Source organism: Tachyglossus aculeatus, chromosome 5 (genome assembly GCF_015852505.1).
Source record: "Tachyglossus aculeatus isolate mTacAcu1 chromosome 5, mTacAcu1.pri, whole genome shotgun sequence".
NCBI lineage: Eukaryota > Metazoa > Chordata > Mammalia > Monotremata > Tachyglossidae > Tachyglossus > Tachyglossus aculeatus.
Window position 1 is genome coordinate 32,922,008 of NC_052070.1, and position 24,438 is coordinate 32,946,445.

Here is a 24,438-nt window from a genome sequence, read left to right on the forward strand (position 1 = left end):
CAGACTGAGAGGAGAGGAGAGAAGTCAAGTGAGGTAGGAGGAGGAGACACTTCCTTGGGGCCCCAGCAGCATGGCCTAGTAGATAGAGCACAGATCTAGGAGTCAGAAAGACCTGGGTTCTAATTCCTTCTCTAGCACATGTCTGCTGTGTGACCTTGGGCAATGCACTTCACTTCTCTGTGCCAAGGTTACCTCATCTATGAAATGGGGATTGAGACTGTGAGCCCCATATGGGACAGAGTCTGTGTCCAACCCTATCAGTTTGTATCTCCCCCAGTGCTTAGTACAGTGTCAGGCACAAAGCGAGCACTTAACAAGTACCTTAATTATTATTATCATTATTATTATGGCCCAGGGCAATGTAAGGGAGTAAAAGTGCCTTTGTGCCAAAAAAACACTGAAAACAAGGAAAGCAGGGAAATTTTATTTCACTGCACTGAGGAGGGTAGAGACATTGAAGTGGATTCAAGGAAGAGACTCTGGTGCTTTGGGGAAAATAGATCAAAGTATTTTAGTTCATGAAAATATCTCAATTCCCAATTTTTCTCTTTGTAACCGACCTGTCCAAACCCCTTCAGTTGGAAGGAATGAGGAATGGATAGGACTGGCTTGCCTAGATTCCAGGGTGGCTTCATTATGCCCTTCACATAGCCTTCTTGTGGAAAGAAACAAAATTTTGTGAGAAATGCCATCATTTAGAAGAATAAATGCCAATTCAATCTTGGTTGCTACCAGAATGACACTAGCTATAAATATTTGAACAGGCACTGGGGAGTTTTGTAATGTTAGAAAAACATTTTAATTTCTTTCATGACCTGTAAATAATAGGCTAAGGAATGGTTGTCATGTTTTGCCTTTTGACTATTTCGCAATCATTTCCCAACCTCTAAAGAACAATTCCTTACAAACAGAACAACGTCACAGGAATTATTGCAGTTTCAGAAAATAAACAGATTAAACAAGATCCAAGCAAGTCACCTAAGTTCATGAAGTGCACAGATGTACCCTTCCTCCACACATTGTGTTGATTTATAATGGCCCCACCTGCAAGATAAAATAAGCCACTCTAGGTTGGATCTGTACAACTCGAATGAAGTCGAGAGCTGCAAATTATCCAGTTGATGTCCTCCAAGTATTCAACCCAACCAGTTCATTCAAGTGTCCAAGCGGACCTTTTTGCCACAAATAACTAAGCCAGCCGTCTTCAAGTAACCTAATCCTCCACTTCACTTGGTGGTGGAGATGCTGCCAGCAGGAACGGTATCATTTTTTTTATGGTATTCTTTGAGCACTTATTATGTGCCAAGCACTGTTCCAAGTGCTGGGGTAGACACAGGTTAATCAGGTTGGACACAGACCATGTCCCATTTGGGGCTCACAGTCTAAGGAGGAAGGGATTGAATCCCCATTTTACAGTTGAGAAAACTGAGGCACGGAGAAGTTAAATGACTTGCCTAAGGTCACAGAGTAAAGACTTGGATCCGCCTCAGTTACCTCATAGGTAAAATGGGGATTAAGACAACACGGTGCTTGGCACATAGTAAGCGCTTAACAAATACCTTAAAAAAAATTGGCAGAGCCAGGGTTAGAACCTAGCTCCTCTGACTCTTTCCACTGGGCTACGTTGTTTCAATCAATCAATCAATCATATTTATTGAGCGCTTACTGTACGCAGAGCACTGTACTAAGCGCTTGGGAAGTACAAGTTGGCAACATATTTCTCTTTTTGTCCATCCAAAGAGATGTATTTTCCCTCAATCACATATCTGTTTCTGCCACTTCATTTTGCTGATGTTTAATTGTTGCATTCTGAAGCAGAGACGAACAATTCTGGAGGACAGATTTACATGGTTTCTACAACTTTCCTTTGAGAAAGTTAGATCTGTGGGTGGCAAAAAAGTCCAAAGAACTTGAAAACTTATTTTTACTCTACTTTGTGTGTGTGTGTGTGTGTGTGTGTGCTCATGTGCACACATGTACATGTTCAGAGGCAAAGAAAAGTCTTCTCTTGACAGTTTCTTCCAGTGTTCTGGTGTGACTCAGTTGGGAGTTCTGTGCCACCCACAGAGGAGTGGCTAATATATTCCTTATGCAGGAATCCAGTCCTACAGAAGACACTCAGGTTGGTGGGCCAACCTCCCTCATCATTCAACCAATGGCATTTATTAAGCACTTACTGTGTGCAGACCACTGTACTAAACACTTTTCTATGGTATTTATTAAGCACTTACAATGTGCCAGGCATTGTTCTAAGCGCTGGGGTAGATATAAAGTTAATTAGGTTGGACGCAGTCCATTATCCACGTGGGGCACACAGTCTGAAATTCCCATTTTACAGATGAGGTGACTGAGGCACAGTGAAGTGACTTGCCCAAGGTCACACAGAAGACAAGTGGTGGAGCCAGGATTAGAACCCAGGTCCTTCAGACTCCCAGGCCTGTGCTCCATCCATTAGGCCACACTGCTTCACTGGGAGAGTACAATACAATAGCTTTGGTAGACCCATTCACTCTAGACTGTAAGCTCACTGTGGGTAGGGAATGTGTCTGTTTTGTTGTTGCATCGTACTCCCCCAAGCGCTTAGTAAAGTGCTTTGCACACAGTAAGCACTCAAATCCAATTGAATGAATGAATGAATGAATGAAATTCACTTGGTCGAGTGCAATTCAGTAGAGTCGGTGGATCCATTCTCTGCCCGCAAGGAGCTTACAGTCTAGAGGGGGAGGCAGACATTAATATAAATAAATAAATTATGGTATGTGTATCATACTGTTCTGACACGGATCTGTCCAGGAAGCTGGACCTTATTCTCTCCATCACTGGCGTTTAAATAGCCCCATCACTTTCATCCCTAGGTATTTGTCTGTCAAAATTAATTACCCCCAGTATGGAGGCATAGAATCCAAATTAAAGAATAAATCCACCCTGGGCCCTCAAGTAGTTTGCAGTTCAATGGAAATTAAATTTAGAAATGTCTTAAAGCATTCTTATTAGGACCAGACTTATCCACTTTATTGTCTTGTCTTAAGCTGTTGAGTCGTTTCCCACCCATAGCGACACTATGGACACATCTCTCCCAGAACGGCCTGCTCTCCATCTGCAGTAGTTCTGGTAGTGTATCCATAGACTTTTCTTGGTAAAAATACTGAAGTGGCTTACTGTTGCCGCCTTCCATGCAGTAAACTTGAATCTCCATCCTCGACTCTCTTCCATGCTGCTGCTGCCCAGCATGGGTGAGTTTTGACTTGTAGCAGATTGCCTTCCACTCGCTAGCCACTGCCCAACCTAGGAATGGAATAGGTAGGCCTCTGCTTGATTCTCCCTCCATAGTCGAGACTGATAGAGTACTGGAAACTCTTCAGGTGCAACCCTGAGCGGGACTTATCCACTTTAGAACCCTAATAATAATAATAATTTTAGTATTTGGTAGGCACTCACCATATGCCAAGCATTATCTTTGGCAGGTTGGATACAGTCCCTGTCCCACACAGGGCTCCCAGCCTGAGTTAGGAGGGAAAACTGGTATTTAACCTCCATTTTTACACATGAGGAAAGTGAGGAACAGGGAAGTGAAAAGACTTCACCCAGAAAGCAAATGGCCTCACCACGATTAGTGCCACTGAGTCAAGCGCACCAAGGTTGTCAAGTAGCTGTGAAATCAATCAGTCAATCAATCAATCGTATTTATTGAGCACTTACTGTGTGCAGACCACTGTTCTAAGCACTTGGGAAGTACAAGTTGGGAAAGAACCAGGATTCAGATGCCTCGGGAATCTGAGATCAGGGCCCAGTCCACAGAGAGCCAAGAGTAATGGCATGGGTCCCTGAAGGTATGAAATAAATGTTCACTGATCTAGATTAGAATAATTTACAAGGATTTAGCTGTCTCACTAAGTGGCCCTATATTAAATGATAGTTATTGAGCACTTATCTCTGTGCAGAGCACTATAATAACGATGATGACATTTATTAAGCACTTACTATGTGCAAAGCACTGTTCTAAGCACTGGGGAGGTTACAAGGTGATCAGGTTGTCCCACGGGGGGCTCACAGTCTTCATCCCCATTTTACAGATGAGGTAACTGAGGCACAGAGAAGTTAAGTGACTCGCCCAAAGTCACACAGCTGACAAGTGGCAGAGCTGGGATTTGAACCCATGACCTCTGACTCCAAAGCCCGGGCTCTTTCCACTGAGGCACACTGCATCTCCCCCTCCACCCCACCAGTGCTTAGTGCATAGTAAGCGCTTAACAAATACCACCATTATTATTATTATTATTGCCAGGGGTGACCCCCCAGGTCTGGCTCCAAGAGTAGGGGATTGAGGAGGGAGGGGCTTTGTATTTCCAGGGGCGGACCCCCCTAGGACTGGGTCCAGGAGAAGGGGACTGAGGAGGGAGGGAGGAGCTTTGAATTAAGAAGGACGTACACAAGGCATCATTGGCAAGATAAAGTGAGATCAGGGTATGGTGAGTAGTTTGGAGAGAAAGCGCGGGTTGAGTTTTATTCGGAGATTAGTGTGTGAGACCGGGAGGTTAGCAAGGAGGCTGATGGAGTAGTTCATGGGGTATATGAGTGCTTGGACCAGCGTGGTAGCAGTTTGGATGGGGAGGATTCTAGGGACTTTGGGCACGTCAGTTAATTTCTCTGTGCCTCAGTTACCTCATCTGTAAAATGGGGATTAAGACTGTGAGCCCCACTTGCGACCATCTGATGAACTTGTATCTCCCCAGCACTTAGAACAGTGCTTGGCACATAGTAAGCACTTAACAAATATGCCCTCCCTCCACACATCCGCCAAGCTAGCTCTCTTCCTCCCTTAAAGGCCCTACTGAGAGCTCACCTCCTCCAGGAGGCCTTCCCAGACTGAGCCCCCTCCTTCCTCTCCTCCTCCTCCCTGTCTTCATCGCCCCCGCCTTACCTCCTTCCCCTCCCCACAGCACCTGTATACATGTATATATGTTTGTATGTATTTTTTACTCTATTTTATTTGTACATATTTATTCTATTTATTTTATTTTGTTAATATGTTTTGTTATGTTCTCTGTCTCCCCCTTCTATACTGTGAGCCCATTGTTGGGTAGGGACCGTCTCTATATGTTGCCAACTTGTACTTCCCAAGTGCTTAGTACAGTGCTCTGTCTGCACACAGTAAGCGAACAATAAATACGATTGAATGAATGAATGAATGAACAAATACCATAATTTTTATTAGTATAGGAGAAATAGAACATAACAATATTTGCATAAATACTGTGGGGCTGGGCTGAGTATCAAAGTCTGGACTGTAAGCTCCCTCTAGGCTATAAGCTCACTGTTGGCAGGGAATGTGTCTACCAACTCTGTTATATTATACTCTCCCAAGCTCTTATAACAGTGTTCTGCACACAGTAAGCACTCAATAAATATGATGGATAGATAGTTTGGTGATTGAAAGTCTCTTTCCAGATCAATAAAACTCTCCATTGGGTTTAAAGCTTCTGCCCTGGTGGTCCTGGGAGGTCTGATGTTGCCTGTGAGTATGTGAAGATGGAGATAAGAATGATCTCTAGCAAAATAGGAAGAACAGTTTATTTGTCAAGAAGCTGGGAACACATGTTCCCAGAGGGTCAAATAACATGGTTTGGGCTGCTTCTGTAAAAAATGCATCCCCAAATTGTTGGTTTTGAAACTGAACAACAAACCCTCCATTAGAGTAAATGTTACAGAAGAGATCTAGCATTGCACAAGTGTCCATTTTTCAGAAAACAAAGTCCGTCACGATTCACATTGTGAAAGTGGCTGTAGTGTCCTCAAGCACTAAACTTGTGCTTTGCAAGGCACACATTACAAGTGCACACCAGCTTCCATCCCAAAGTGCACTCTTGCTCCTAGTTTCCTGCACATCTGCCAAGTTAGCTCTCTTCCTCCCTTCAAAGCCCTACTGAGCGCTCACCTCCTCCAAGAGGCCTTCCCAGACTGAGCCCCCTTTCTCCTCTCCTGCTCCCCACCCCCCCCGCCCTACCTCCTTCCCCTCCCCACAGCACCTGTATATATGTTTGTACAGATTTATCACTCTATTTTACTTGTACATATTTACTATTCTATTTATTTTGTTAGTGATGTGCATTTAGCTTTAATTCTATTTGTTCTGACGACTTGACACCTGTCCACATGTTTTGTTTTGTTGTCTCTCTCCCCCTTCTAGACTGTGAGCCCATTGTGGGGTAGGGACCGTCTCTAAATGTTGTCAACTTGTACTTCCCAAGAGCTTAGTACAGTGCTCTGCACACAGTAAGTGCTCAATGAATACGATTGAATGAATGAATGAATGAATGGATGAATGAATGAATGAATGAGCAAGAAATGTCTTGGGTTTGGGGAACATAACAAACTCACTAAAATATTCCCAGATTTCTGACTGTGTTTGAAGGAAGCAGAGAGGCAGTGAAGCAGCATGGCCTAGTAGAATATAACAAGGGCCTAAAAGTCAGAAGTACCTGGGTTCTAATCTTGGCTCCACCATTTTGCTGGGTGACCTTGGGCCAGTCATTTAATTCCTCCGTATCTGTTACCACATCTGTAAACTGAGGATTAAGATGGTGAGCCCTATGTGGGATAAGAGACAGTGCCTAACCTGATTAGCTTGTATCTACCCCTGCAGTTAGTACAGTGCTTGGCACTTAGTAAGCGCTTAACAAATACCATAAAAAAAAGGAACCACCTGAAATCAATCCATCAATCAATCCATCAGTTGTATTATTTGAGCCTTTACTATGTGCAGAGACCTGTATTAAGCACTTGGGAAGGTACAGTACATCAGATTTGGTAGACAAATTCCCTGCCCAGGATGAGCTTGCAGTCTAGACGGGGAGCCAAACATTTAAAAAAAAATAATTTATAGATACGTACAAAGGAGCTGTAGAAGTGCTTGAAAGAGCTTGAAATGCCTTTTAGGAAAGCTAATGAAGTAGAAAGGAAATATACCCTTCAAAATTCAACTTACTTGCTGAGAATTCACAAATAAGTGAGAGAAATGATTGTCTCCAATGCTTCTAATGCTTTCTATGTATCCCAAGTGCTTTGAATGGTGTTCTGCACACAGTAAACTCCCCTTAAATACTATTTATTGATTGACCAATTGATTGCCAGAGGACCAAAAAAATTTTTTGCCCCACTTTCCCCATCTTATATGCCATTTTCCCCTTGCAGTTTACGATGTACTTAACTATACAATGCAGGCATCCTAATTGTGTGAATTTATAGTGGCTTAGAGAGGGTCAATTGAGCATTATAGCTGATAGACAACCTTCTGTTGAGCTGAGTGATCTCCAAAGCTACATCTTTGTAAAGCAAATGATGTCTCAGTTCTTCAGGGATGGTTAACAGTGAGGTTTATTCATTCATTCATTCATTCAATTGTATTTATTGAGCACTTACTGTGTGCAGAGCACTGTACTAAGCACTTGGGAAGTACAAGTTGGCAACATATAGAGATGGTCTCTACCCAACAACGGGCTCACAGTCTAGAAGAGGGAGACAGACAACACAACAAAACATGTGGACAGGTGTCAAGTCACCAGAATAAATAGAAGTAAAGCTAGATGCACATCATTAACAAAATAAATAGAATAGTAAATATGTACAAGTAAGATAAATAGAGTAATAAATCTGTACAACATATATACAGGTGCTGCGGGAAGGGGAAGGAGGTAGGGTTTAGGGGATTGGGAGGAGGAGAGGAAAAAGGAGGCTCAGCCTGGGAAGGCCTCCTGGAGGAGATGAGCTCTCACTAGGGCTATGAAGGGAGGAAGAGAGCTAACTCGGCGGGTGTGTGGAGGGAGGGCATTCCAGGCCAGGGGAAGGATGTGGGCCGGGGGTCGACGGCAGGACAGGCGAGAACGAGGCCCGGTGAGGAGGTTAGCGGTGGCAGAGGAGCGGAGGGTGTGGGCTGGGCTGTAGAAGGAGAGAAGGGAGGTGAGGTAGGAGGGGGCGAGGGGATGGACAGCCTTGAAGCTGAGAGTGAGAAGTTTTTGCTTGATGCGTAGGTTGACTGGTAGCCACTGGAGATTTTTGAGGAGGGGAGTAACATGCCCAGACCATTTCTGTACAAAGATAATCCGGGCAGCAAAGTGAAGTATAGACTGAAGTGGGGAGAGACAGGAGGATGGGAGATCAGAGAGGAGGCTGATGCAGTAATAAATCGGGATAGGATGAGAGATTGAACCAGCAAGGTAGCAGTTTGGATGGAGAGGAAAGGGCGGATTTTGGTGATGTTGTGGAGGTGAGACTGACAGGTTTTGGTGATGGATTGGATCACTCCATTTGCCAATTATCCTTCCCCCTCCCATACCTCAGATCATCCCATTAGGATGGCCATTGGTAGCACCCCAAAACACCAGACATATAATGACATATCTTGCCATTTTGAGGAAATACCCCCAGACCCACACAAATCTAGAACATTTTTCTAGGGGGATCCCAGGCTTTTTTTAGATCTCGAATGGATTTCAGCCAGTGGGCCTCACTCACCACTGAGATCCAAAGTGTGAGCAAAGCAGTAGACAGAGATCCCTGAAGCTGGCCCTTTCCCACACCTTGCATTGGAGATGCCAACCCCCAGCTGGAGAGCAGCATTGGAAGAGAAATGTCTTGGACAGGAAGAGTTGGGAAATGGGCCAGTGATGGGGAGGAGACATGAGTCACCATTCGCATCTTGTCAGCCAGCTCCTACTCCTTGCCTCATCTGACCATGCCCACTTATACCCATTCAGTGGATGCAAAAATGCCTACAGTCCAGGGGGGTAAATAATAATAATTAGCAGTTAGAATGCTGCTTTGCACTCAGCACTCATTTTATAAATGTTATTACTTCTACTTCAACACTATTTCAAACTCATGTGCAACCTTTTTACACCTGTATACACAAACTCTCTCTCCTCCCCTTTAGCTCTCCCCACCCCTTTCTCTGCCACCAAGATATCTTTGCTTCCATGTGTCTACATCCACTGTATCTTAGACATAATTAGTTGTACATTTTTTTAAGCTCCCACTGAGTAGTGTACATATTACTCCAAACTTTGATTTTTCCTAAGCATCTAGTACAGTGCTGCACAACAAATGGACACTCTATAAATGCTGCTGAGACTACTACGACAGCTAGTTATTACTACTACTACTACGATTATTGTTGATTCTGCTACTACTACAGAACAGTGCTTGGCACATAGTAAGCACTTAACAAATACCATTATCATTATTATTATTAATACTAGCATGGCGTAGTGGATAGAGCACGGGACTGGGAGACAGAGGACATGGGTTCTAATTCCGGCTCTGCCACTTGTCAGCTGTATGACTTTGGGCAAGTGATTTCACTTCTCTGTGCCTGTTACCTCATCCGTAAAATGGGAATTAAGACTGTGAGCCCCATATGGGACAACCTAATTATCTTGTATCTACCCCAGCACTTAGAACAATGCGTGGCATATAGTAAGCACCTAACAAACACCATTATTATTATTATCATTACTACTACTACTACTTCAACTGCTCTCCACAGAGTTTACCACTAGAATCATGTTCCCCGCTTGCTAAACTTTTGCTGCCCCATCAGCCTATAGGTAGGGACCATCTCTATCTGTTGCCGACTTGTACTTCCCAAGCGCTTAGTACAGTGCTCTGCACAGAGTAAGCGCTCAATAAGTGCGATTGAATGAATGAGTACTAAGGTGTAGAAAATGTTCCCAGTTTCCAACACTGTCATTTATTTTTACCAGGAGCTAGCTTCATCTTTTCACACGCCCTTCAGTTGCAAATAAAGAAGCCTGGTTTTAAAAGGAAAGTCAGCAGCTTTGAATGGTTTTGATTTATAGTGTTGAATTCAAATGGAAACCAAATAAGAAGAGTATAGTAATGTTTAGGCTAGGCTTTAGTTCTGAATTTGGGATATATATGTGTGTATATATATATATATATATATATATATATATATACACACACACACATATACACACATATATATGCACATATATACATTTATTCACATATGTGTATATATATACACACATATATACACATATGTGTGTGTGTGTGTGTGTGTGTGTGTGAGAGAGAGAGAGAGAGAGAGAGATAAATACGTACATACCTAGGGAAGCAGCATGGTGTACTGGACACAGCATGGACCTCAGAGTCAGAAGGTCATGGGTTCTAATCCCAGATCTGCCACTTGTCTGCTGTATGACCTTGGGAAAGTCACTTCACTTCTCTGGGTCTGAGTTCCCTCATCTGCACAAATGGGGATTGAGACTGTGAGCCCCACTGGGGACAGGGACTGTGTCCAACCCGATTTGTTTGTATCCACCCCAATGCATAGTACAGTGCCTGGCACATAGTAAGTACTTAACAAATGCCATTATTACTATTATTATTATTCTATACTTGTATACAGCCTATATGTGCATATGCTTATGTTTCAACTTCATTCATTCATTCAATCGTATTTATTGAGCACTTACTGTATGCAGAGCACTGTACTAAGCACTTGGGAAGTACAGGTTGGCAGCATGTACAGGATGACATACGGATGACAGGCGGACAGCAGGAGGATGACGGGCAGCATGGGCGGGCACTATGGCCCCCAGCCGAGGTGACCTGGGCGAGCTCCCTACTGGCCCCGGGGGGCACTGGCCCCCGGTGGCCCAGCTTAATAATAATAATAATAATCATAATCATAATAATAATGGCATTTATTAAGTGCTTACTATGTGCAAAGCACTGTTCTAAGCACTGGGGTGGTTACAAGGTGATTACGTTGTCCCACGGAGGGCTCACAGTCCTCATTTTACAGATGAGGTAACTGAAGCCCAGAGAAGTTAAGTGACTTGCCCAAAGTCACACAGCTGACAAGTGGCGGAGCCAGGATTTGAACCCATGACATCTGACTCCAAAGCCTGTGCTCTTTCCACTGAGCCACGCTGCTTCTCATTGACCCGGGATGGGAAAACTGAACCGCCCCGCGGCGGCCCCGGGTGCTGCCCACTGGGGTTCCAGCCCCTGCCCCCGTGGCGGGCACCTACCTTCTGATCTCTACTTGTCAGCGGCTAGGGAAAATTCAAAGCTGATAAAATGACAGCCTCTTGATTCAATAAATAATTAGTAATTACAGAAGCCTAAGCTAGAAGGACATCAAATGAACTAAAACAAATAGATAAGCAGAGACAGAGCATCCCACAATGGCAGTTTTCAACAAATTTCTTTGTTGGGTTTTATGAAGAACAGACAGATATGGCTTTGTGGGATATACATGTGCACTTTAAATGCATTCTTTCTCAAGCAGTATGTCTCCTCGTCTTGTATTTAAGGACACGGCACTTGCAAATCAATACGTAAACATTTCCAAGTAGTGTAAAAAGGGGCTCTGTGAGGATTGTGTGTCAGAAGCTGCCCACTACACACATTTCTACAGAGAAACATCGAGCTATCAGATGTTCTCAATCTGAAGCCTGTGCTTAGTTTTCATATTTGTCTCCTCCTGCCACTTTTCTTATTAAAAGATTTTGGCTTCAAAGACTCCACTGAGTCCCATTAGCCTCCGGCTCTCCTACAAGGGACCATTTTTTCCACCCAATGGTGCTTGGGACTCCCAGGCTTTCCATGCTCCACTTTCCTGGGTAGGGACTGTCTCTATATGTTGCCAACTTGTACTTCGCAAGCGCTTAGTCCAGTGCTCTGCACACTGTAAGTGCTCAATAAATATGATTGATTGACTGATTGATTTCCTGTCCCATGGGTGTCTGCTGCAACTCCGGAATTGGCCCTTCCTTGCAGAGGGCCCCCTGGGCAGTTCAGCCTAAATCCAACCGGCCTATCCCATTGGTAGTGACATCAGAGAGGAGATTCAGTGCAAGATTTCACTGGCCACTGAGCAGAAACTGCTGTCTTTGTATTTTTGAACGTGAAAAGTAACTGGCAAAGAGAAGCAGGATGGCTCAGTGGAAAGAACATGGGCTTGGGAATCAGAGGTCATGGGTCTAATCCCAGCTCCACCACTTGTCTGTTGTGTGACTTTGTGCAGGTCACTTAACTTCTCTGGGCCTCAGCTACCTCATCTGTAAAATGGGGATTAAGACTGTGAGCCCCATGTGGGACAATCTCATTACCTTGAATCCCCCCCCAGCACTTAGAACAGTGCTTGGAACATAGTAACAAATGCCATCATTATTCCCCCTTCTAGACGGTGAGCCCGTTGTTGGGTAGGGACCATCTCTATATGTTGCCGACTTGTACTTCCCAAGCGCTTAGTACAGAGCTCTGCACACAGTAAGCGCTCAATAAATGCGATTGAATGAATGAATGAATCCACTGACAATTTTTTTCATCTGCTGATACGTTTTTCAGTGTACACCACAAAAACCAAGTGTTCACCCTTGACTTGGATAATCTGAAACTAATCAGTTAGTTTTTGTGTTTTTTTTAAACACAGAGACTAATAAAGATTAAAAATCATTATAAAAAGGTTACAACTGAAATCATTAGCTCCTGATTTTTTTGTTTTGCATGGTATTTTTTAAGCGCTTACTCTGGGCCTGACACTGTGAATACAAGCTAGGTTGGACACAGTCTATGTCCCACATGGGGCTCATAAGCAACCTCCATTGTACAGATGAGGTAACTGAGACACAGAGAATTTAAGTGACTTATGTGAGGTCACACAGCAGACAAATAATGGAGCTGGGATTAGAACCCAGGTCCTTCTGACTCCCAGGCTTGTGCTCTATCCACTAAGCCACACTGCTTCCCACTTCTACTATCACTCCTGGGTCTTCCCATTTCTGCGGATGTGTCTACTGGCTTGATGTCCGCTGGCTTAATGTTTGTGCTACTTACCGGAAAATTGATGTCACTTTTACCTGCCTCTTCCAGAACTTCTTAAGTAAGTTGGATGTGTTGAAGTTATACAGTTTTCCCATCCTTGTTGGAAGGCTCCAAACCAGAGATCATTTCAACATGGAACCAATTGTAAGGCTAAATATAACTCACTTGCAGAACAAACCTCCCTGCAGTTTTAATTGGTGATCTTAGGTGGAAGCAACCTGACTTTGGTTTCAGGTTTCAAGGCTTTTTGTTTCAGAGAAGCAGCGTGGCCTGGAGGATAGAGCATGGGCCTGAGCACCAAAAGGACCTGGGTCATTATTATTAATAATAACAATAATAATGGTATATGTCAAGTGCTTACTATGTTGCAGGCACTGTACTAAAAGCTGGGGTGGATACAAGCAAATCGGGTTGGACACAGTCCCTGTCCCACGTGCAACTCACAGTCTCAATCCCCATTTCGCAGATGAGGTAACTGAGGCACAGAGTGAAGATTCAGGTAGAAAATTTACCAATTCCAGCTCCACCACTTGTCTGCTGGATGATCTTAGGCAAGTCACTTCACTTCTTTGTATCTTAGTTCCTCATCTGTAAAATGTAGATGAAGACTGTGAGCCCCATGTGGGACATGGACTCTGTTCAACTCTAGTGGACAGAGCATGGTTCTGGAAGTCTGAGATCTTGGGTTCTAATCCCTGCTACTCCACTTGTCTGCTGTGTGACCTTGGGCAAGTCACTTAACGTCTCTGGGCCTCAGTTTCCTCATCTGTAACCTCAGAGTTATCCTCGACTCCTCTCTCTCATTCGACCCATATAGTCAGTCCATCACTATATTCTGCAGTCCCGCCTTCACAACATCACTAAAATCCACCCTTTCCGCTCCATCCAAACTGCTACCATGTTATTACAGTCACTTATCCTATCCCGCCTGGACTACTGTACCGGCCTTCTTACTGACCACTCAGCCTCCTGTCTCTCCCCACTCAAGGCCATACTTCACTCTGCTGACCGGATCATTTTTCTACAAAAACATTCAGGACATGTCATCCCAGTCCCCCAAAAAACTCCTGTGGTTTTCCATCCACCTCCACATCAAACAAAAACTCCTATTCGTTTTAAAATGCTCCATCACCTTGCCCCTCCTACCTCACCTCGTTAATCTCCTTCTACAACCCAGCCCACATACCTCGTTCCTCTAGTGCTAACCTCTCACTGTGCCCCAATCTTATCTGTCTCACCATCAACCCCTAACCCACATCCTGCCTCTGGCCTGGAATGCCCTCCTTCCTCAAATCTGACAATTACTCTCCCCCCCTTCAAAGCCTTATTGAAGGCTCATCTCTTCCAAGAGGCCTTCCCAGACTAGCCCCCACCTTTTCTCTTCCCCCACTCCCTTCTGTGTCACCCTGACTTGCTCCCTTTGTTAGTCCCCTCTCCCAGTCCCAGAACACTTATGTACATATCTGTCATTTATTTATTTGTATCAATGTCTGTCTCCCCCCTCTAGACTGTAAGCTTGTTGTGGGCAGGGAATGTGACTGTTTATTGTTGCGTTGTATTTTCCCAAGAGCTTAGTACAGTGCTCTGCACACAGTAGGCACTCAATAACTACATTTGAATGAATGAATAAATCTGTAAACAGTGGGGATTAAGACTGTGAGCCCCATGTGGGACACGGACTGTGTCCTAGTGGACAGAACATGGCCCTGAGAGTCAGAGGATTTGGGCTCTAATCCCAGCTCCTCCTCTTATCTGCTGTATGACCTTAGGCAAGTCACTTAATGTCTCTGGGCCTCAGTTAGCTCATCTGTAAAAAATAGGGATTAAGACCATGAGCCCCAAGTGGGTTGGACTATGTCCAACCTTATTAGCCTGTATCTACCCCAGTACTTAGTACAGTGCCCAGCACAGAGTAAGCACTCTCCTCTTACCTTTTTCTTTTGCTCCCTTTCCCCCTCCCCTCCTTTTCCACTTCTCACCAGCCAAATTCCCAGCATCTATAGAGGGACCAATTTCTTCCCTTTCCCTGCTGCAAGGGGAATGCTGAGAGTGGGTTGATTAGTGCTAAATGGGGAAAGCTGGCAACCTAGTAGTGGAGTAGCATATGTTGTGAGCCAGGCCTGGAGCCAACAGGGAGAAACAGAGAAACAAGAAGAGTAGTGTGTGAAAAGCAGGTCAGAGGGAAAGCTCCCTGGAAAGTCAGGAGGCTTTGCATCTAAAGGTGTGGCCGGCAAAGATGGATGTCAAGTAAATGCTTCAGGGCCGCAGAGTCAGTGGCGGAATCGTTCTAGACTAAATATGGCCACTGGAGCCAGCCGGGTGGCACGTAGATCTGGGGAAAGGATGCTGGCATGTTGCCTGCTAATATTAAATTCCACCTCCAGCAACCTCTGGATGTGGAAATGGAGGAGCTAGGGAAAGCTTTGACCTCTACCTTATGCATGCCTTCCTCTGTCTCTTCACAAAACTTCCCTTCCCAGAGTTGTTCTTACTCTGATGCTATGTACTGGGCTAGATGCGAAATCATAACAACACTAATGATTGTGATATTTGTTAAGCACTCTTACTATGTGCCAAGTGCTGTAATAAGCACTGGGGTGGATAGAGAAACAGGGTAGCTTAGTGAAAAGAGCACAGGCTTGGGTTCTAAACCCAGCTAACCGACTTGTCTGCTGTGTGACCTTGGGCAAGCCACTTAACTTTTCTTGTGCCTCAGTTACCTCATCTGAAAATGGGGAATAATACTGTGAGCCCCATGCGGGACAACCTGATTACCTTGTATCTACCCCAGCGCTTAGAACAGTGCTTGGCACATAGTAAGTGCTTAACAAATAGCGTAATTATTATTATTACAAGCAAATCGGTTGGACACAGTCCCTGTCCCATGTGGGGCTCACAGTTTCAAGCCCCATTTTACTGAAGAGGTAACTGAGACACAGAGAAGTGAAGTGACTTGCCCAAGGTCACATAGAAGACAAGTAGAAGCAGTAGAAGTGGGAAGCACGTGGCCTAGAGCCAAAAACCTGGGCTTGGGAGTCAGAGGTCATGGGTTCTAATCCCAGCTCCACTACTTGTCAGCTGTGTGACTTTGGGCTAGTTACTTCACTTCTCTGTGCCTCAGTTCCCTCACCTGTAAAATGGGGATTAAAACTGTGAGCCCCGTGTGAGACAGCCTGATTGCCTTGTATCTACCCCAGTGCTTGGAACAGTGCTTGGCACATAGTAAACGCTTAACAAATACCTTTATTATTATTAGAGGAGCGGGGATAAGAACCCATGACCTTCTGACTCTCAGGCCCATCTATCTACTACGCCATGCTGCTTCTGGATCCGGTCCCCATCCCACATGCGGAGACATGAGTTAGGGAGAGAAGGGATTACTGCTCCCATTTTACAGGTAAGGAAACAAAGGTACAGAAAGATTAACTTACTTGCCCAAGGACAAACAGTGGGTCAGTAGCAGATATGGGACTAGAACCTGGATCCTTTCCCTTTCACAATCATAGTCAACCACCTCTCTCTGCCTCTCTCTTGCTCTTATCCACACTCTCTCATTGGTGGATTAGCCAGTTGTGCTAAAGTGCTGTAAGTGTCCGACTCGAAGCCGAGGAAGGTGTCACCTCTATTTTCACTAAGTGATTAAACATCGCAGCGGCAAAAGCCTCTGAGACCAAATCTTTGGCAGTTTCTTCCAGCCTGTAGTGTGTTCCAGGTCACCAAGGGCCTGTAAAATGCCTGGTAATGGCGGGTTCCTCAGCAGGAGTAGACATGTGCTTTGAGTTTTCTAAATGAGTCAGACGCACACTGTGAGATAAACCCTGATAGCAAGCAGATGTGGAATATGCTTTTCGTGAGGGAGGTGGAGAATTGAGTCCTGGTATCTTCCTCGCTCCTCAGAATGACAGACTGAGACCCTCTCTAACTCCAGGTGTTTCTGTTCTGTACGAAGAAAGTCTGCCTTTTCAGTTCTGAAATGTAAATCCCATCCCATGTCCGGTTGGTCTCCTGCCTCTAGTTGCCTCCCAGCCTTGGGGAGAGCTAGAGGGAGTAAAGTTTCCAGAGCAGCAGAGCTCTGGAATGGATTTGGTCATGAGCAAGCATGCATCCACATAGAATCAAACTCTGAGGGAAGCTTTTTACCTTGTACTTCCTCGGTGACTTCATTCTGTGGAGTCCTGTTCTTGTTGCACAGAAAGCAGTCGGACACTCCAAACCATGCCAGGACTTTTTTTTTAATGCTATTTGTTAAACGCTTACTATGTGTCAAGTACTGTTCTAAGTGCTGGGGTAGATACAAGTTCATCAGGTCAGACGCCATCCCTCCCACATGGGACTCCCAGTCTGAGTGTGAGGGACAATAAGTATTGAGCCCCCTTTTTGCAATTGAGGGAACTGAGACACGGAGAAGTGAAATAACTTGCCCAAGGTCACTAGTGGCAGAGCTGGGATTAGAACCAAGGTCCTCTGGCTCCCAGGCCCACGCTTTTGCCACACTTCTCTCTTGACCATTGAGGGGTTGGCGGTGGGCTGGATCTTCTGTAGTAAATAATGGATGAGCCTCGGTCTACTCACACAGGCTTAGGGCCCAAGGACCTGGGCAGGGCAACTGATTCTAGGGCAAATGGGGCTTCAAGGCTGTCCAACACCTCACCCCCTCCAACCTCACCTCCCTTCTCTCCTTCTCCAGCCCAGCCCACAACCTTCACTCCTCTGCCACTAACCTCCTCACTGGGCCTCGTTCTTGCCTGTCCCACCGTCGACCCCCGGCCCACGTCCTCCCCCTGGCCTGGAATGCCCTCCCTCCACACATCCGCCAAGCTAGCTCTCTTCCTCCCTTCAAAGCCCTACTGACAGCTCAGAGAGCTCAGCTCCTCCAAGAAGCCTTCCCAGACTGAGCCCCCTTTTTTCTCTCCTCCTCCCCATCCCCCCGGCCCTACCTCCTTCCACAGCACCTGTATATATGTTTGTACAGATTTATTACTCTATTTTACTTGTGCGTATTTACTATTCTATTTATTTTGTTAATGATGTGCATTTAGCTTTAATTCTATTGGTTCTGATGACTTGACACCTGTCCACATGTTTTGTTTTGTTGTCTGTCTCCCCCTTCTAGACTGTGAGCCCGTTGTTGGGTAGAGACCATCTCTATATGTTGCCAAATTGTACTTCCCAAGTGCTTAGAACAGTTCTCTGTGCACAGTAAGCGCTATAAATACGATTGAATGAATGAATAAATACGATTGAATGAATGAATGAATGAATGAATGAATGAATGCAGGATGCCCTGTGTCCACTTCTCATCCTTGCCAATTGTGTTCCAGCTGGGGCGTGGGGTGTGGTAAGTGAGTAGGTCAGGAAGGGGCATATCGTAGGGTGGAGGGTAGGCGGGAATTCTCAGCACAAATCCCATGGACTGGCAACCGGCTGATGCTGGTTTGTAGTGCCATAAACACGCAGACAGTTGCCAAGGCAGCCACTTCATGAATCACTGTAGTGTTCACTGCCCAGATTAACCAGTTATTATCACGATTCCTGCTGCTCCTAGCTCCTTAAACACTAAATATTGCCATCCCTCCACCCCTCAGCACTTTAAACTCTGTTGCTTCCCTTACCTGTAGTTTATTTTAGTGTCTGTCTAACCTATTAGATTGTAAACTCCTTGAGTTCAGGGATCATGTCTGTTAACTCTGTTATTCTCTCCTAAGTACTTTAATATAGTTCCCTCCACAGATCGATCGATCGATTGATTGATTGATTGATCGATCGGTTGACTTGCCAGGGACCAGAACTGATGTCCAATCAAATGCCTACTGCCTTGGGCAAGTGCCCTGCCTGAAGGTGCTTTCCTCCTTGCCTGAGACTGACCTCTTTGATGATGAGGCTTGGGGTTGAGGGGTGTTATGGAATGGGCTAAAAAAGGGGAGCCCCCTTCAGTATGGCCCCAGGTCATCCCCAGAAAGGTACAAGAGCAAATCTGATTCAAGAATGTGGGGTCTTCTCTCCACATTCTGGAACATGGCTGTGGAGGGGAAAGACAGCATGGCATAGTGGACAGAGTCCAAAGGTAATGGGTTCTAATTCTGGTCCGCCAGTTGTCTGCTGTGTGACCTTGGGGAAGTCACTTCACTTCTCTGTGCCTCAAGTACCTCATCTGTAAAATGAGGATTGAGTCTGGGAGCCCCAAGCCGGGCAGGGACTGTGTCCAACCCGATTTGCTTGTATCCACCCCAGAGCTTAGTACAGTGCCTGGCACATAGTAAGTGCTTAACAAACACCATTATTATTATTATTATAATTATTATTAATACCTGGAGACCAGTCCTGAAGGGAGTGGGGCTCAGAGAGGGACAGTTCTGAGGAGAGCGGGGCTTGGTGAGGATTAGTTTTGAGGAGAACAGGCCTTGGTACAGACCAGTTCTGAGGAGAGCAGGGCTTGATGAGGACCAGTTCTGAGGAGAGTGAGGTTCAGTGATCATCATCATCATCATCATCATCAATCGTATTTATTGAGCGCTTACTGTGTGCAGAGCACTGTACTAAGCACTTGGGAAGTCCAAGTTGGCAACATATAGAGACAGTCCCTACCCAACAGTGGGCTCACAGTCTAAAAGGGGGAGACAGAGAACAAAACCAAACATACTAACAAAATAAAATGAATAGAATAGATATGTACAAGTAAAATAAATAAATAAATAGAGTAACAAATATGTACAAACATATATACATATATACAGGTGCTGTGGGGAAGGGAAGGAGGTAAGATGGGGGGATGGAGAGGGGGATGAGGGGGAGAGGAAGGGGTTCAGTCTGGGAAGGCCTCTTGGAGTAGGTGAGCTCTCAGTAGGGCCTTGATGGCCAGTCAGCCTAAGGAGAACAGAGCTCAGTGATCCCAAGTGATTCCTCTAGTTGGAGAAGAGAAACTCGACATGGAGGGAAGAGGATCTGTCATTGCTGCTGCCTCCCACTCAGTTTGGATTTGGAATTGCTCTCCTTGAGCTGGTCCTCACTAGAGACATTGGCAATTTGAGTGTCTTCTGCAGCTACAACTGCCAAGGAGGAAACAGAGTTACCAGAGTGCAGCGGCTGCAATTTTCTAACTCTGAGAATTCCTCTCAGTGTACATGGGTAGCTCAGTCCCTGGCCCATTATTAGCTTGAAAGAGTTAGCTGGGTCTCTGTAAAGGTCCAATTGGCTATTGAAAGGAATCTGGGTCCGTCTTAATCAGAAGCTCAGTGAGGTCACTGAAGAAGTGATTTCCTGAAGGATCACCAAGTCAGAACAGAGTCAATGTTTATTCATTCATTCAGTAACATTTATTGAGCGCTTACTGTGTGCAGACCACTGTACTAAGTGTTTGGCAAGTACATTTCAGCAACAGATAGAGACAATCCCTTCCCACAGCAGGCTCATAGTCTAGAAGGGGGGAGACAGACATCAAAACAAGTAAACAGGCATCAGTAGCATTAAAATTAATAAATAGAATTATAGATATATGCACATCATTTATAAAATAAATAGAATAATGAATATGTACATATATACAAAAGTGCTGTGGGAATGGGAGGGGGGTAGAGCAAAAGGAGCGAGTCGGGGCTATGGGGAGGGGAGTGGGAGCAGAGGAAAAGGGGGACTTGGTCTGGGAAGGCCTCCTGGAGGAGGTGAGCATTCAGTAGTGCTTTGAAGGGGGAAGTGTGCTAGTTTGGCGGATGGGAGGAGGGAGGGCATTCCAGGCCAGAGGTAGGACGTGGGCCAGGGATCGACAGCGGGACAGACGAGAATGAGGCACAGTGAGGAGGTTGGCGGCAGAGGACTGGAGGGTACGAGCTGAGCTGTAGAAAGAAGGGAGGTGAGATAGGAGGGGGCAAGGTGATGGAGAGCTATGAAGCCAATAGTGAGGATTTTTTTGCTTGGTAGCAATGTGAATGTCAGTGAGTCTTCCAAAATCATCTACCAGTCTTAAGGAGTAGTCTGAGCAGCAGAAGAATCTGACCCTCAGGCCCATAGTCATCCGACTCAATGCACAGACTGGCTCCCCCAGGGAGGGAGGAGACCTCTCCTGTTCAGCAATGATTAACAATAATAATAACAAATAATAATAATAATTGTGGTATTTGTTAAGTGCTTAATATGTTCCAGGCACTGTAATAAGTCCTGGGATGGCTACAAGCAAATCGAGTTGGAAACAGTCCCTGTGCCATGTGGGGCTGACAGTCTCCCTCCCCATTTTACAGATGAGGGAACTGAGGCAAAGAAAATTGAAGTGATTTGCCCAAGGTCACACAGCAGACATGTGGTGGAGCTGGGTTTAGAACCCATAACCTTCTGACTTCCAGGACTGTGCTCTATCCACTAGGCCAGACTGCTTCTCCTGCTGATGATTAATAATAATAATGATGGTATTTGTTAAGCGCTTACTATGTGCAAAATTCCAGTGCAAGCATCTTTGGGAATGGGAGGCCCCAAGGAATCTTGAATGGCCCAGGAGTTGAGGAAGACCCTGCTGTTTCTGGAGCCCCATGGATCCTGAGCCTTCTGCAAGAGGGGCCAGCGGCCTTTCAGAATTGTTTTTTACCCGGGAGGAGTGGGGGGAGGTGGGCGGTATTTGTTAAGCACTTACTCTGTGCCAAGTACTGTCGTGAGTGCTGGAGTGGATACAAGATAATCCAGGTCCCATGTGGGGCTCACAATCTAAATAGGAGGGAAAACAGGTATTGAATCCCCACTTTACAGATGAGGGAACTGAGTCACAAAGAAGTTAAGTGACCTGCCCTAGATCATACAGCAGGCAAGTGGCAGAGCAGGGATTAGAACCCTGGTTCTCTGACTCTCAGGCCTGTCCTCTTTTCACTAGGCCACACTGCTTCTACAGTGCTCTGCACACAGTAAGCGCTCAATAAAGATGATTGAATGAATGAATGAATGAATGAGTCTCAAGGAGGAATCTGAGCAGCAGAAGAATCTGGCTCCTTGGTCCATTTTCCTGGGGTTTGGTCCATCCTAGGGTTTGGTTCACTTATCTATAATTTTTGATAGGAAATAGTCCTCCTCAGTGGCACGAATTCCTTCTAAGTGGCTTCAATCTAGCCTCTGTTTCGAAGAAAGTCAACCCATGGAATGTGTAGGTGTGGGTTCCTTCAGGCCTAGGTGGCAACTGCACACTCAGTGGACACTGATGTGTGCTTGGCGGCTAATCTGTGGACGTGAATCTGACCACGATGACATTTCCATATCCGTGATTCGAGCGTATGAGGCCTCTGTTTGGTCCGTTTCCGAGACCTCCCACAGTGACCGGTTGGGGCTGTGCTCTGGCACAAGGGTTATGTGATTTCCAGGTAAAACAATTCTGCAGTGTGCAAACACCTTGAGAACTAGTTGGAATAGGCATTTTGGGAGACACCCATGTACATCCAGAGACAGAACGCAGTCCTCCAATAGGGCTGCAGACCACCAAATTAACTTTCTCTAGGGAAGGTTGTCAGATAATAATAATGATGGCATTTATTAAGTGCTTACTATGTGCAAAGCACTGTTCTAAGCGCTGGGAAGGTTACAAAGTGATCTGGTTGTCCCACAGGGGGCTCACAGTCTTCATTCCCATTTTACAGATGTGGGAACTGAGGCACAGAGAAGTTAAGCGACTTGCCCAAAGTCACACAGCTGACAATTGGCAGAGCCAGGATTTGAACCCATGACCTCTGACTCCAAAGCCCGTGCTCTTTTCCACTGAGCCACACTATTATAAAACATCTTTAGCTTAAACAGAGATGAAGGAACCTTGTAAATTAGAACCAGGGTCAGAAAGATGCACTGTAGAAAACTGAATTATATGGATTTTGGTCACCTGGGGATTATAAAGACAATTCTTATTAAGCATCATGGCAACCTGTTTAAGCAAGGCCACTTTGTAGAGTTAGTAAATATAGCTTAAACATGGTACATGATACAACTCCTATTACAAGGGGCTGTACAACTTGTTCATTATTTATGTCATCAAAAAGGATGGGAACAATTCACTGTTCGAGGTACTGTCCTCTCCTGATTCTCCTCCTATCTTTCCTGCTGCATCTTCTCAGTCTCTTTAACTGGCTCCTCCTCAGCCTCTCACACCACCGAACTGTGGGAACTGTAGTGGGGGGCCCTCTCAGGGCTCAGTTCTGGGTCCCCTTCAATTCTTCATTTACACCCACTCCCTTGAAAAACTCATTTGCTCCCCCGGTCTCCACTTCACCACTCCCAAATCCACTTCTCCAGCTTCTACCTCTCTCCTCTGCAACTTCACTTTTCCTCCTGCCTTCAGGATATTGCTACCTGGATGTCAACGAATCGATCAGTCAGTTGTATTGACTAAGCACTTAGTGTGTGCAGAGCACTCTACTAAGCACTTTGGAGAGTACAGTATAACAGAGTTGGTAGACATGTTACCTGCCCTTGGTGAGTTTACAGTCTAGCTGGAGAGGCATATAAATAAACACGTGATATATATATAAATACTAACATAATAAAAATAATAAAATAATATTCATTCAATAGTATTTATTGAGCACTTACTGTGTGCAGAGCACTGTACTAAGCGCTTCAGAAGTACAGGTTGGCAACATATAGAGATGGTCCCTACCAAACAATGGGCTCACAGTCTAGAAGGGGGAGACAGACAGCAAAACAAAACACGTGGACAGGTGTCAAGTCATTAGAATAAATAGAAGTAAAGTAATGTAATATAAATAAAACCTCACATAACTATATTAAATAAATTAATATAGGCAAATAAGTTAACTGCTGCGGGGCTGAGGAAGGGGTGAATAAAAGGTACAAATCCAAGATGAAGCAGAAGGGAGTGGGAGAAAGACATTGAGGGCTTAGTCAAGTAAACCCTCTTGGAGGAGAGGTGCTTTTAATAATGTTTTGAAGATGGGGAGGGTGATTGCCTGTCGGATATTCATTCAATCATATTTACTGAGTGCTTACTGTGTGCAAAGAAGGTATACGCCCCACCAACACCTCAAGCTAAACATGTCCAAAATGGAATTCATCATCTTCCCTGCCAAATCCTGTCCCTCCACTGACCTTCACATCAGTGTATAAAACACTGGGTTCTAATCCCGGCTCCCCCACATGTCTGCTGTGTGATCTTGGGCAAGTCACTTCCCTGTCTCACAAGAGAAGCAACGTGGCTCAGTGGAAAGAGCACGGGCTTTGGAGTCAGAGGTCATGGGTTCTAATCCCGGCTCCCCCACATGCCTGCTGTGTGATCTTGGGCAAGTCAACCTTGGCACCATCTTCCACTCATCTCATTTAACCCACATATTCAGTCTGTCACCAAATCTTGTTGGTTCTACCGTACAACATCTTTAGAGTCAACCCCCTTCCTCTTCAAGCACCTGTCCTATCCTGCCCTGAATACTGCATCAGTCTCCTCACTAACCTCCCTCCCTCCTGTCTTCCCCCCATCCAGTCCATTCTTTAATCTGCTGTCCAGATTATTTTTCATAAAAATGGCTCTGTGCATATTTTCTCACTCCTTGAAAACCTCCAGTTGTTACCCACCAGTCTCCATACCAAAATTTCACCATCAGGTTGAAGGCA

General features: G+C 45.2%; 1 protein-coding gene and 1 non-coding gene across 2 annotated transcripts in view; one reads left to right on the top strand and one right to left on the bottom strand.

Annotated features, from left to right (window-relative positions):
* Nucleotides 1-24,438, top strand: part of COLEC12 (collectin subfamily member 12) — a 206,298-nt gene that overhangs the window by 88,575 nt on the left and 93,285 nt on the right. The gene's annotated exons all lie outside the window — the stretch shown is intronic.
* On the bottom strand, nt 3,244-3,380 carry LOC119929332. The gene has a single exon (XR_005451461.1). It is a non-coding gene; the product is annotated as a small nucleolar RNA SNORA7 (small nucleolar RNA).